Genomic DNA, 16,177 nt, shown 5'->3' with positions numbered 1-16,177 from the left:
TTATAATGGCAAACATGAACTAATTATAAATAGAATAAAAGAGAAAGCACAAAGCAGGAAGGAAGGAGGGAAGCGAGGGAGAGGGAGAAACAAGTGGGTCGTTGGGTCATTGTGCAAGCACAGAAAGATATAGGAGAAATAGAAAGATTGGTGCTATGGGATAGTCTGACAGGAGCCTATGTAGTAGAAAGATACAGCCCGGTATTTCTACAAAACCAAGAAGAGCTGAACCTTTCCAGTTATTTAGAACATCATGGGATAGACTTGGCTCCATCAGATTATACTTCTGTCCTGGGGACTAGCTAGAAATTGACGTGCAAGAAACAACCATTGAATTATTCACTAGAGATTATAATCAAATAAAAAAATGAAATTTAATTTCGCTCCCACTTTGAAAGCGTACTGTTTATTGAACAAGTTAGAAAAGCACTTTACAATGCCCCACACGTATTTCTTTTTTTTTAAATTTATTTAATACTTAATAATAATTCTTTGGTTTCTGAGCAAACATCCCCCTCCCCCCTCTCCTTCCTTATGGGTGTTCCCCTCCCAACCCTCCCCCCATTGCCGCCCTCCCCCCACCAGTCTAGTTCACTGGGGGTTCAGTCTTAGCAGGACCCAGGGCTTCCCCTTCCACTGGTGCTCTTACTAGGATATTCATTGCTACCTATGGGGTCAGAGTCCAGGGTCAGTCCATGTATAGTCTTTAGGTAGTGGCTTAGTCCCTGGAAGCTCTGGTTGCTTGGCATTGTTGTACATATGGGGTCTCGAGCCCCTTCAAGCTCTTCCAGTTCTTTCTCTGATTCCTTCAACGGGGGACCTATTCTCAGTTCAGTGGTTTGCTGCTGGCATTCGCCTCTGTGTTTGCTGTATTCTGGCACCACACGTATTTCTTACTGGCTGTGTCAAAGGGTATCGTCTCTGGGGACAAGTGGCTGTGGTGTTTTCTGTAAATATCGTTTGGGTCAAGACCTTTTGATCTTGACTCACTGGTACTTTGAGCTATTACAGGAAGTCTGAGCTACTGGGGTGTAGGGTGGATGGATGACTCAGTGAATAGAGTCTTCTGAATCAACAGGAATATTGAATTTGATATCTGAATACAAGAACTGAATGATAGTCAGTCGGGGCAGCATCTCCTTAGCAGGAACAGAATGCAATAAGCTCTTATTTTTCAGAATTCCTTTTTGGAAAATGAAATAAATCAGAAGTTAACTGTAAGACAAAGCACAATTTTGATAAAGGTGCATTACAATTAGCATCAACTATATTGATGGGTGTGGAAGGTACATTACAATTAGCATCAACTATATTGATGGGTAGTGTTGACTACCCACACACTCTGGATGCATCTGCTCTTTTGGAACTGCTTATTGAGGTGGGGTTTTATTAGTTTTCTATGCTGAATGTCTTGCCTTGAATCTCTTTTCCTTTCACATTAATGAACAGCAACAAGAAGCCTTCTCATTTATAAATAAAGACCAGAGAGCAATCAATAGAATGCCACTAATATGTTTTTCAAGATTAATAGGTGTTAATAAAATGAGGTGATAAAATTGCTAATTGGATTCGTTAGGTGGAACTGCAGCGAGGAATATTTTTAGAGGCTTTGGAAACATTATTCTTTCTATTTGAAGGAGGTGGATTGGAAGACTCCCCTTGTGTTGAGTTCGGGAGTGGCCTATTTTTCTTTGGAAAGTCTCTACTTATTTTATTTATGGATACAGATCCATAACTTCCTGAGAACAGCGTGCTCAGTTTTCTCAAATTTTCTTCTCTGTTGCAAAATGACAGGGTTCAAAATTACTTGATTTAAATTGATACGATTTTCTCTAGAAAGCTGCAAAAAGGCAGCAGGCAGCAACTATTTTTGCATTTACTGTTTTATTCTTAGTGCCCATATACTTACCCACTAGAACTGTTATGAATAAACATTTAATATTTGTCCCCTTTTACAGTGATGCATGCGGGACAGTAACCATGAATGCTATTGTACATGTGTCCATATTCATACATACATGTCTTTCCAGAAAACAATGCTCTACATATGTACCGTCAGGAGAATTTCAATTCTTAGCTCCTCCTCTGTGTGTTTATGTATGTGAGTGCAGGAGTACCCATAATATGACTCATCTGTAAGGTCAGAGCACAACCCCTATGGTTGTCTGTCCTTACCTTCTACCTTGTTTGAGGCAGGGTATCTTGTTGGCTGTAGTGTTTATCACCCAAGCTGGCGTGAAGGCTTCCATAGGTTATCTTCTTTTCTCCTCCTCTGTCATGGCAGGAGCTTGGGGATTACAGACACATGATACTATCTAGGTCCAGCCCTCCATGGGACCTGGACATCTACACCCAGGCTCTCATATTTGCATATCACTTTACTAACAGAACTATCTCTCCAGCTTGGAAGAATTATGTTTTTCAAAAAGGGTTTATTATTCTGATTTTAGGGTCAAACACAAGAAAATATGTTTCCAGACTTTGACATCTTATAGAGGCTTAAAAATTTTTATGTCTTGCCTTAAAAAACTTATTTATAGAGATTTATCTCCAAATGTTATTGAAAATTCCTGCAGAGTCTTATCACTTTCATAGTTACCACAATGTCTCCTCACAGGCCTGGGTACTTTACCTAGTAGTCTGAGATCTTCTTTCTTAAAAAAAGTATCAAGTTCCTAAATCAGTTTCTCACCAAAGCCTCATACAGAGTAAGACTGGAAAAGATAAAAGTAAAGAATTAAAATTTGATAGATAGGAGAGTTTTACACTTATATCTGAGCAAACAATGAATTCTGTAGTTTTAGCTTGAGTTTCCCAGAAGTAATACAGGAAGGAAAATATGACGGATCGCTATTTCTCTAACAAGAGGGATGCAGCCCATTTTCACCAGAGCAACTAGCTTTTCCTGTTGAATCACATGCATCACAGAGAGCTGAGTAAGAATCCTGAGTTATGTTGAAGAAGTTTTTAAAGTAGAGAATAAAACTCTCATGTTTCTGCTCTGATTACTTTTTATTCTGATACTTTAAAAGCCCCCTACTTGTCTCCTATTAAGGTGTAACTCAAGTTATTTTGAATAAAAGTGTTATGTGGAAAATTGTCATTTCCTTGATGTTAGGTGGCTAACTAGAGACTATACAAGCAAAGAATTGCTGGAAAGAGTTCGGCATAACAACAGCCATTATAAGGATAAACGCAACCAAACCTGTGCTAAACAAACACTGCACCCAGCAAGTAATCTGGTGTGTGTGTGTGTGTGTGTGTGTGTATGTGTGTATGTGTGTGTGTGTGTGTGTGTGTGTGTGTGTGTGTGTACATGTACATGCATGCACGCACATGCCCTAGAGTTCCTGGTTAGGGGCAGAACTTTTTCTAGAAACCTCTGCTTTCTGATTTCCAATCAGAAAATCCTGTAATGGTTTAAATGTAAAAAAATATCCTTCACAGATTCATGTGTTGAACGCTTGGTTCCAGCCAGTGGTATGTTTTCAATGGTTGTGAAACCTTTTTTTGGTCATGAGGCCTAGGATTTTAGGGCCAGGGCTTTAAGAGTTATGGTATTGCTTCACATCTGCTAGAATGCTTTGTTTCTAGGTCCACCATGATACAAGTCCCTGCTGCCACAGATGGAGCCCTGCCTCTTTCCTTTGATGTTACCCCTTAAATCATGAGCCAAAATAAATTCAAAATAAATAGCTTGCCTAAGATACTCTGGTCAGTAGTTTGTAATAGCAATAGGAAAAGCAGCTACTATAAATCCTAAGTTTTTTTCTGACCCTGTAAGAAAACTCACTATTTATTCTGCTAAATGGACATAGCAATAAAAAGACTCCCAGTGACAAATTGCTGTACTGACAGATCAGTGACTCACTCAGCCCTCATCAGAGAAGCTGATTGTTGCAGTAGATGCCAATTAGCATAGCGATCCACCACCGGTGACTTCACAGTGCTTAGCTCTACATACGATGCATATGTCTCTCACTTCTCTGAAGCTTAGGGATCTATGCAGAAGAGGGTCTATAAAGATTGTAAGAGTCAGAGGTGGTGGAGGACATCAAGGCCACAGTGTTGATGGCTCCCACAGGGCAGATACACAAAAGACCTCACTAAGACTCTGAAAGCAGGCCCAGAACCTGACCAGGCCTAAGCCAGACACAACCCCAACGTGCCAGCTATTCTTTTTCATTTAAATAGAAAGATTAGTTTTAAAAACACACCATAGTTTAATAAAAAAACAAACAAACCAGGATTCAAAGACTAATTTTTTCGAGAAGTAATTTATTACACTGTCCAGTATGCCTTTAGAGAATTAATATCCTGAAGCTAGGGTGCCCAGAGCATTATACAGTTGAGTCTTTTATACATCTTGAGTCCTGGCAAGTCTATAAACACACACACACACACACACACACACACACACACACACACACACACACACACACACACACCACGGGTACATTGACCAGCCATGTGACTCTTTCTTGTTTTTCTCCTTCTTAGCCCTCTAGAGTCTCCTCTGTCCTTCGCCACAATCTTACTGGAAGCTCTGGGGTTTTGTCTGCTTTTCATCACCAAGTCAGTCTCCTTTATCCATGAAAAAGATCACAAGTAAGACAGAGAGAGCATTCAGAAGGAGCTTTTATTCGTCCCAATGGTGCAACACCAGAAGGTAGCACACAGAAGAGGAGCCTTCCTGGCTCCCTGCTTATGTGCCCTGAGGAGGACCAGGTGAGGCTTGTTCAGTGCTTAGAATTCTGCCACTGTGGTTCTGGAATGTGCCCAGTTTCTAGTTCTACCAACCACAACCTCATCGGCACCAATCACAGGCTTCCTGTTGAGTCTCTGAGGAGATGCTCCTCCTCAGTTGCAGACTGAGTGCAGTCCTTTGATGTTCACCAGTATTTATCCTAACTGGAGTACAGTCTTCCAAAGGCAAGGCCAGGTATTGTCCTAGCTAAGGGAAAGCCCTCTGCAGCTGCAGCCATAGCTTCTGCAATAGTTGTTGCAGGGCTCCTTGGAGCTAGAGTTTAGTTTTTAAAGCCTCTGTTGGGTTTTCAAAGCGGGGAAATGTTCTGAAGAGTATGTCATCACTGTTCAAAATAGGGGCGACTTCAGTGACAACTGTAAGTGCAAGACAGCCAGGAGAGGAAAGGGCCTAACAGCTGTCAGTCTAGAGGTGAAGTCAACCATGACCCTTATAGTTTAGCTTGTTTGAAGGAAGAGCAAACACTAAGTGACACAGATAATGCAAACTTACTGTTTTGTTTGTTTGGTTAACTTGTTTTCTGAGAGCAGCTCCTGTTGTACAGGCTGGCCTCCAAATCAATATGGAACCAGGAGTGATCTTGAGCTCTTGGTCTTGAATCCTCCATCTCCAAAATGTTTGGACTTACAGGTGTGTACCACCACACTGGTTTGCAGACTTATCATTAATATTATTGTGGGTGTGCTTATGTGGGTGTGTATGTGTTTGGTTGAGTTTTTGCTGTGTTGTTTTTGAGACTATAATTCAAACACATTTCCCCTTCCCCTTTCTCACTCCAAACTCTTCTACATACTTCTCCCAATTCTCCTTTAATTGATGGCCTCTTCCCTCCTTAAGCATTATTGCATGCGTATATGTTTTTGTATATAAATATGTCATGAATATAATCTGTTGAGTCCGTATAATTTTACTTGCATATATGTTGTCAGGACGAACCATTTGGCATTGGACAACCAGCTGATGTCCTCTTCCCTGGGGAAGGGCACCTTCCACTTTCTGCTCTACTCAACTGCCTATAGTTCTTTGTGTGGGTGGAGGCCTCGTGGGCTTTTCCCTGTCCACTCTAGTACGCTAGTTGGTGTAATCCTTGTGCTGTCATGTTGGTGATACTTTGTGGGTGTAACTTTGATGTTACCAAAAAAAATGTATTCTCACAACACACTCCCTGATTCTTTGGCTTTTATGATCTTCCTGCCCCCTCTTCCACAATATTCCGGAGCCTGGGGTCCTATGGGAATGTTTTTCAGATGTACGCATTAGAACTGGGCTCCACAAATTTCCATTTGATTGGTTGTGGTTTTCTGTAATGGTCTCATTTATTTGTTGCAGAGAGAGGTTTCCTTGATAGGGTATAGGGTCCAAAGATGACACTTGTCTGTGGGTATAAGGATAAAGATTGTTAGGGATTGTGCTGGTTTGGTAAATGAACAGCTGAGCCATTCTGCATTGGAATCCTCCCCCTCCCACCTGCCTTTTTCCCATTGCGACATCTATTCTCTATCTTGCCCCCCTCAAAATACTCTAAATATTTTCTGAGATCTCGTGAAGGACCTTCCTTGTGGGCAGATGTTCCTTTTCCTAGGTAGTAGTCAGGGTTAGGGAAGGACTGACCTGTGCGTAAACATCTGAAAACCAGAAACCTATAACCTTATTCATTATAAATAAAAATTGAAAATGACTTACAACAATAAATTCAAAATGCTGCTCAGTGAATAAGGTATATTGTATATACTGAAATTGCAAACTAAATCCTGGAAATTCTACTTTTGAATCTTATTTAATGAAAACGAGAACATGGTTCAAATTAGTGACACATGTTGGCGCATAGAATTGTCTTGACAGTCTGACCCAGCTCTCTCTTTCTCCCACCAAAATGATGATATTATTAGTGTATTTACATAGTGAGAAAATAGCAAGTTTCGTTTTTTTCTTCTTTTTAAAATGTTAGATATGAGCTTTTGTGTATCTTATCTTATAGTCAGAAAAAATGATAAAAAAAATCACACACTATTTTTCTTATCTCTATTTTTTTCCGAGAATAAATCATTTGGATCTTCAGTATAAATGCTTTTATCTATGGTGACTAAATCAAATGACAACTTGATTATTTTGCCATCTAATTCCCAGATTGGTTGATTCTATATTTTTCAATTCCCTTCCCATTTCTGAAATTTAGATGCTTATCAGTTTCCAGGACAGCATTTCTTCTGAGACATATGATTACTTCTTGCCACTTTCTCAATAAGTCATAGGGGTGGCAGAGTTATGGAAAGGCCTTTATAATTAAGCATTACCAACACAGATACATTTTTTCAGTTTCCAACTCCTACAAATTCATCTTTTCACAATGAATTTAGAAAGTATCTATTTTTATCCACATTCAATATTGTAAATTATGTCTCAAAAGCCTGTGAGATGTACCTAATAGTCTCACTGGTACTTTCAAACAATATGACCAAGACAGGAAGTCCATTCACAAATAAGGCACGAAGCTCTGCTTAAGGCTTCATCATGGGACATTTCACTTATGTGGAGTTTGTATGCCATGACTTCTTGATTACTAGTTTTTCAGATTGAGAGCAAATCTTTTAGATTATGGAGGTGAGCACACGAATATTTTTGTCCAGGTTGTTATGTTTTTTAGCTCAAGGGTGTGACAAGCTTATTAAAGTTTAAAAGAAGGATCATAGGGTGGGTAAACTGCAAATCTTGGCAGGAGGAGGAAATGAGGTGGGCTTATGCAAAGAATGAGAGAGCTCAACATACCAGGGAAAGCTTCCTTAGACTGCCCAAAGCATCCAAGAGAGAAGACAAGTATTTTGCCAAGTCAGGGTTAAGGACAGTGTCAGACACAGAGAACTTCATGGTGGCTTTGATGCAAGTTTACCAAGGGCAAGAATTCAGGAAGGAAGTGCACATTATTTCATTAAAAAGATAGGCACTCCCCCTATGCTTTTAGCATGGTTTATGCTGGGTGGACACACCTCCCTGATGCCTGTGCATGCCTTCCCTGAGGGCTAGTCTCTTAGCCCAGTGATTGAACTGCCCAGCTGAAATGTTTGGTCTCCATTCAGGATAGAGATTTCATTCTCTTGAACGAAAAGAAAGTGTTTCCCTTAATGGGCCTTCACTGCTCCTATGGCACTACTGAAGTGAAAGGCGCAGACACAAGAAGAACCCCACAAATGGGAGAATTTGCTGAGTACTAAGAGAGGGGTTTTCAAGGCCAGAGTGCAGGTTACCAACAAGGGCAACTTCCAATAGCTGCATTGTAAACAAATAATCTAGCCTGAATATTTAATAACAAGCAAATAAGAAGCACCAGGGAAGACTTAAATTTAAAAATGATTTCAGTGATTATTTTTAGCCCTCTATAAATCAAAATAAAAACCAGTCAAACAAAGAACTTTAAATATTCTGCTTGCATATTTAATTCTGAAACTAAACTCAAATATGCTGTTCAGAAACATATTAGAGTATTAGAGGTGAGAGGACAGGTTATTATCCTGAAGTTTAGACTCAATTCAAATGCCTTCAAAATTTCTATTTAAAACTACTATTTGTTAAATTGCTGAAAAATTATTTGAAAGAAAGTCTGCACTTTCTAATCATTGGCTGTTCTTTCTTTCCTCAAGGTACTCCAGTCTGCTCGATCAATTCTTTATTCAGCTTTTAAATGAAAAACTCATTCTCATCTCAAGGCTCCTCTCTTAGCTGGGAGCTACATTGTCACATGCAAAATACTTTGGGTAGCCTTCTGTATGCCTCCTCCTGGCACTGTTGTTTCTTGTGGGGATCATCAATTGAAGAGAAATAGAGAGAGAGGGAGAGAGAGAGAGAGAGAGAGAGAGAGAGAGAGAGAGAGAGAGAGAAAGACAGAGAGACAGAGACAGAGACAGAAAGAAAGAGAGAGACAGAGACAGACAGAAACAGATGGTAGAGAAGAGAGAGGGAGGGAAAGAGGGAAGAAGGAGGGAGAGAGACAGAGATAGAGAAAGAGACAGACAGAGAGACAGAAATAGAGACAGACAGACAGAGACAGATGGGGGAGAGAGAGACAGAGAGAGAGAGAGACAGAGAGAGAGAGAGAGAGAGAGAGAGAGAGAGAGAAAGAGAGAGAGAGAGAAGGAGAGAGAGAATTTTAAGATCAGTTGCAAGGTCAGGGGCTAAGGCTGGCCCATGGGCCAGGAGTCTTATCTTCAAGGAAGACATAAATTGGTGGCTTAAAGTTTCAGTGGACTGAAATGGGTAAAAGCCTGATTAAAAGGTTAAAGAGAAAATTGAAGGAAAGAAATTTAGGGGTTCGAGTGTGAATCTTGAGCCAAAATGAATTACTTAAGCAAAAGAAGGACAGGGCAGAGAGAAGTCATCAAAGCCTAAGAAGCATTGGGACCACTGCCCTCTCTGTGATGTCCTTCAGGTAGGGCACGATGAGAGGAAATGGATGGCAAGAGAGCCAGACAAGGGGGTGGAAAGTGAAAGTCATAAGAAAAGCTACCTATTATGAGAGAGAGGGTTGGGAAAATCAGACCTTGAGAACTTGGATCCAACCGAGTGTAATAAGAAGGGCATTTAAATCCATATGTCAGAGTGGTTAATGGATTAGAAGCTGTGAAAAGTACAAGGGGGACAAGGATAAAAGAGGCCAGAGTGTTACTAAGAAAAAGGAACACAGAGAGGCTTCCAGGAAGAAATATTTTATGTTAAAACCAGTCACTAAGCCAACAGGATGAGGGCGGCACAATGTTCTTTTATAGGTGCTTATAAGATTTGTTATTAAAAAGAAGTTTTAATCATAAAATATGTGCTTCATAAAAGGCTGCATTTAATGTACATATATAATATATATAGCGTAATAATAAAATGAATACTCATAAACCTACCACCTTACCTAAGAAGTAGTACATTACCAAAACCACAAAAAAAGCAGGTTTGAGTGCTGTGCCTGATGCTACACACAGAGACCGCGTGTGCACCTGGGGTTTGATCTATCCTTTTCATAGATTTTTTTTATATATGTATATATCTCTAAACATCATGTTGTTTAGTTCTACTTGTTTTTCAGTTTATGATTATGGTATGAGAATCCCCCTGGACTTAGCCTGTGTGATGCATTTCCCCCACCATGTTTGTAGTTGGTAGTCATCATTTCTTGTATCTTTTTACATATGCATAATTCATCTATATTGGAACACGTCCTATATAAATACAAATATGGATGTGTGGATTGTACATATACAAAACATATGTATGCATACATAAACTGAGAAAATATAAGGAATTGTCTTATAGAATTTTTGATGCTCACTGAAATCTGCATGTCAGGCTACAGGTTTGGAAACTACTCTGTCAAGACTTCTTTCCCCCTTTCATGTTATCAATTTTTAGAAGACTGAAAGTAAAAATTATATAAATTTATTTACACGAGATGATGTTCGCAAGTATTCTTACATTGAAAACAATGACTAAGTCATTGTTAGGCTCCAATATTTATTTGGAGCAAGAAAACTCAAAATCCACCCATTTAGACATTTTGAAATATACAATATTGTTCATTGTTATTAGTTGTAGCCATTAGTAGTATGATAAACTTTGGACTTTATTTCTAATATCTAAAAAAAAACATTGTAACACTTGCATAACATGTCTTGTAGCACCCACAGTCTAAATTCTGGTAACTGATGATGCACTTATGGCTTGGAAGACCGACTTTTAAGTTTTACATATAAGTGATATCATGTTGTACATTTATCTGTTGTGCTGCTTTTGTTTCATCCAATACAAGTCTTTTAGATTAATATTGGTAGTCTCATATAAAGCGACTTTTCAGTTTTACTTTTTAAGATGAACTGTATAGTGTGCTGTACTATTTTTAAAAAGATTCTGCTCACTGGACTTTGGTTAGTTTGATTCTGTAGTGGTAGCTGGGTGATATGGTAGGGTTTTTGTTTTGTTGTTTTGTTGTTGTTGTTCTTTTTAATCTTTGAAGACTCTCTAAGCTGTTCTCCGTAGTGCCTGTGCTAATACATTTCACCCACAGCATACCCCAGCTTCTCCTTCCTCCCTGTCCTTAGTCTGGGCTACTATTCTTCGTTTGACACACCATGACCAAAGGCAAAGGGGTTTGGGCTTACATTTTATCATCACTGTTCATTATTAAAGAAATTAGGACAGGAACTCAAGCAGGCAAGCAGCCAGGAGGCAGGACCTAAGGCAGAGGCAATGGAGGAGTGCTGCTTACTGGCTTGGTCCTCATGGCTTGCTCAGCCTATTTTCTTATAGAACCGGGGACCGTCATCACAGAGGTGGCACTGTCACAATGGACTGGCCTCTTCTATACCAGTCACTAATTAAGAAAATGCTCTATGGGCTTGCCTGCTGTCCAGTCCTAAGGATGCATTTTCTCAGGTTCCCTCTTCTTTGATGACCCTACTTTCTGTCAAGTTGACATAAAACCAGCCAGCACACTCCCTATCCTTGTCAGCTACTTCGTCTTTCATCTTTGTGAATCTAGCCATTCTGAAGTGTGTGAGATGCTATCTCCTCATGGTTTGGATTTGCATTTCCTTGATTATTAGAGATAGTGAAGGTTTTAAACTGTACCCGTAGGGCATTTGCATATCTTACTTTGAGATGTAAATATAAGTAGAGACAGGCTTATACAGATCTTTTTCATATCCTTTACTGACTTATGAGTTATCTTATTACCGAGTAGCCTTGCCAAATGACATACAATATCCGCCCCCATTCTATAGATCATCTCTTCATCAACAATTGCTTCACCATGCAGAAGCTTTTTATAGTTTTATGTAAGACAATTTGTCTATCTTTGCTTTTTAGGTCATATTAAGGCAGAGAGTCTGTGGTTTAGTTTTGAGACAGAATTTCTTTATTTGGGAAATCTCCATCTTTGTTTCTAAGAGCTTCAGCTGATCAGGTGAGGCCCCTCTCCTGGGTGCCTTGGGTGCATATGAGGGGTGATCTGCTTTGCTTGAAGTTTATAGATTATACACATTAATTGCTGTAGGGAATTAAAGAGTACAGATCTTAGAATATCAGCAATTGTTCACTCACCAAGCCTTGCTTCCTTCAAATGGAAACATCCAATTTTCCATTGCTGACGGATCTTGCTCATATGTACCGCATTTCTACTGGAAGATGTATCCTCATCATGAACATTAAATATCCAGTTAGCAGCTCTGATAATAGGTGCTCATTTTTGCACATAATTGCAACTACAGAGAGTTTAAGAATGGGATGGTAATACCATGTCTACAAGACAATGTTCTACAACAATCTATCCCTTCCTCTGGATCCTAAAGTCTAAACGTCTTTCTTCTAGTTTGAGATGATCTCTGAGTTTCTCTCTCTCTCTCTCTCTCTCTCTCTCTCTCTCTCTCTCTCTCTCTCTCTCTCTCTGTCTCCTTTATTATGATTTGGGCCTAATTAGAACAAAGATTGTAGACAAAGACAAAGGCTTTTGCTCGTTTTCTTCTAGTGGTAGAGCAAGGCAAAAACATTCATGGGTTAACCAATTTTCTGTTGTTAGAAGTTATAGGCTATCACTTATGAAAAATTTCCAAAGAATATAATTATTTATAAATAATACTATTTATGGAATAATCAGCATTTGTTTGGGGGATAGTGACTATTTCCTAGTGTATTGTTTCTCTGCTGTGTATTTGTTAACAAGCATGTTTATTAACAATGCAAGGTCTTTCTTTTGCATAATTCACTTTCTGTAGCTAGTGCTCATAATCAGGTCTGTACAGTGTGTAATAAGTGTCTTTATAGGAATGCCCGGCTATAAAAATGGGATAAAATTCAATACAGAAACAGTGAGTTCCAGACCAGCTACCAGGAAGATTTATTTTAGTAATATAGCTGTATGTGAGACTGCTGCTTGGTGCTTTTTATCTGGCTTACAACATTTTATCTCCTTATGCTGGCCAGAGTTAGTCCTAAGAGTGGGATTCATCTTTAGAAAACTTAAAGTATCAATAAACTACATTGCTCTTGCAGACCTATACATTCTATGGGGCATGGTGCACTGTTCCACTAACTAAAAGTCCCCTTTAGTTACTCCCCTTTATTGTACCTTCTGTCCAGTTGACTGTCTCTTTTCTCTAAGTCATGCAAATATCAAAGCCCAAGTAAGCGGGGATTGTGAAGGATGCAGAGCTGGGATCAGAGAGATTACATAAATCTCTGTTCACTAATATTTAGAGTCCTCAGTGGTCTCCACCTGTCCAACTTCTAGAATCCTAATTGCCAGCCATATGGTGCCTTTTAGCTCATTCCCTTTATGTCCAGCAGGGAATTAGAGAATTCTGAAGAAATAGAGCACTTCTAGAGTGGAGATATTGGAATACCAGTGATTGTTAACTCACTAAGTCTTGTTTAGTTCAAATAGAAGCATCATCCAATTTAGCACATTGCTGACAAATTTGGTCATATGTACCACATTTCCACTGGAAGATGCATCTTCATCATGAACACTAAGTATCCAGTCAACTGCTCTGATATTGCTGGACTTCAGCATGAAGGTATAAAGCATTGCTATATATTTGAGGATTTTATCCAACAATAAAGTGAAAGAAATGGAACAAAAGGACCCATAAAAAAACAGAGGCAATGGAGAAGAAAACAAAAATCTATATTTAATATCTTCAGAGCAATAAAAAATACTGCATCTATAAAGCAAACAGAAGATGCTATAAAAAGAAATAATCAAGGAATCAGAAAGACCCTTAAAATTAGAAATATGGTAGCATCATAAACAATTCAATAAAATGATTGGAGGATGAAGTCAAGAGACCCCCAGAAAACAAAACATCAAGAGACAGAAAATAAAGGGAAGGAAATTAGATCAATCCAGAAAGTCAACCTTTAAACTAATGAGAGAGAAACAAAAAGTGGACATGAAAAGTCGTGAAAGAAGCAATAAAGGTTTTCCCAGGTGCATGCACACTGGAAGAATGATAGAGAGGGCGCATTCCTTATTCTTTTGGCAAAGTTACTGGAAGACATGCTTAGGCAGACGAGGAGATCATCTAGGTAACTGGTATTTGCTTAACACAGAGAGGATTTCTTGGGAGGGGAGCCAAATTCTACATATCTAGCAAAATCAGCAAGGTATGAGAATGATGTAGAAAAGAATGACTAAGTTTACGCAAAGCATTGTACAAAAAGGAAATAAAAGTTGGAGCTCAGATCTTCCTTGGTTTCATGCAGTGTTGACAATTCTATAAATAAAGTGACAGTGGTAGGAAGAATGAAAGGAAGCCATGATGAAGGTGAGAAGGAGAGTCTACACAGAGAATTCAAGGTCAGCTGAGGCAGTGTATGGAGTTCTAGTTCCTGCCTCAAAAGACAAAGGCAAATCGGATGAGAAGGAAGGATCATGAGGAAGGAGGTAGCATTTCAGCTACAGTAATGAGGTCAACACATCATGTCTAAAACTGGGGAGTGAAGACATAGCAGCTAAACACAAGACTTAAAAATAACAGAGCCACATATCAAAAGGATCTGCAAAGAACGAAGGGAGGTGGAAGTGAGGGCCATGCTCCCCACAGCCTGACTGCTACAGACCATTCACATTATGTGCACATTTCTACTGTTAGTGAAGAAAATTTATCTTAAAAATAATGGAATGAGAGTATGTATATGTCTTGTCTGAGCAAAGATCTAATTTCACTTTGGGATCGGTTCCTAGAAATGAGATTAGTGGGTCAAAGGATTTGGCTGGTTTTGAGGCTATTTGTGTAAGCAGCTCCTTGATTCTTATTTCCTTCCAGTCTTACCAAATGTGAGGCACCCCCACTGAAAAATATTTTCGTTCAGCTGGTGAGTAAGAAAAACAACATTTTAATTAGTTCAAAATTATCCTAGGCTCAAGATTTTTATTATTTTTGATAGTGTCTTAGATCAAATAACACATTATGTTAATTAATGTAAGTTCAATAAGCTTTTGGCTTTCTGGATGGATGAGGAGGCTTCAGTGTAAATGTCTTTGGTCCTCTTGAATCTATGTTCCTCCTACAGAAGCTTTCTCTACTTTGCTTCCCAATTTCCACCCCCATACATTAAAGTCAAGTATCTGAAGTACACCAGAGGCAAGGTTGATGCCACTTCGACCTCAGCCACCAAGTACCCTAGGTCTATCTCCAAGTAAAGCTGGTGATGACATCCTCGAGGTTAAGTTGTGATTGCAAAGGTCTGAGGGTTATTGTGGAACTGGTGGTTCAGGGCAGGCTTATATTAAAGTCATACCTTCTCCCTCTGCTCTGGTCATCAAAGCCCTGGAAAAGTCATCAAGAGACAGAAAGATGTGAAAAAAAAACATTAGCACAGTGGAAATGTCACATTTGATGAGATTGTCAACATTGTACAATCTCATGTACAATGGATATGGCACCGGTCTTCAGCCAGAGAACACTGCAACTATTAAAAGAGATCCTGGGCTCATCATGGTCTGTGGGCTGCAATGTGGATAAGCACCAACCTTGGTGACATCACAGATAATATCAACAGTGGAGCAGCTAGTAATGAAGCATAAGATAAATTATTTCTTTTTAAGTTTAATGCTAATGAAAGAAGGGCCTTAAAGTTTTATACAGCTACTCTGCTTTGTTCATGAGTACACTGTTGTACACTGTCCCTGTTTTCAGACACACCAGAAGAGGGCACCAGATCCCAGTACAGAGGGTTGTGAGCCACCATGTGGTTGCTGGGAATTGAACTCAGGACCTCTGGAAGAGCAGTCGGTGCTCTTAACCACTGAGCCATTTCTTCAGCCCCAAGATAAAATATTTTAATAAAAAAGCATCAAAATAAAATAAGACATGAGAGAAAGTAATTTCTCAGCTAGTTTTACTGTTTCTTTTCCTCTCACTTAAGAGTAGTTAAGACTAACAAGTTTCCAATCAACCAGTGTTTCATCTACCTGTCTTCTGTCTACCTATCTTTCTACCTTCCCACCTACCTATTGCTTGTTGTCATCTATTTATGTAACTATCTTCTTACCTATCTATGACAAATGGTTATTTTGTATACATGTAATCTTACATCAGTGGTGTTTGCAATTTTCCCCCTGGGTTTAAAAATACATTTTGTGAATCTCCCTGATTATATTTTAAAGTGTATCCGCTATAATGCATTTCAAACAATAGATTGTGTTCAGCCCAAAGAGGTGGGGTTGATCCCTAATTCAAATTTGATTGAGATGACATCATACAAGCACAGAGGATATGAAAAGACTTGTTATTTATGGGATGCGTTCTCTACAAGGCAGCAAAGCAGACATCCTAAGCTGGACTGCAAACAGCTTAAGGAAGTGGAGAAAGGAGGTTTTACGTGGCTTAGGGACTGACTGTCATGAGGGTTATCAGGAGTGGCTTGTTTGGTTTGAAG

The sequence above is a fragment of the Rattus norvegicus genome, chromosome 15 (genome assembly GCF_036323735.1).
Source record: "Rattus norvegicus strain BN/NHsdMcwi chromosome 15, GRCr8, whole genome shotgun sequence".
Classification (NCBI taxonomy): Eukaryota; Metazoa; Chordata; class Mammalia; order Rodentia; family Muridae; genus Rattus; species Rattus norvegicus.
This window is presented reverse-complemented; position numbering follows the sequence as displayed.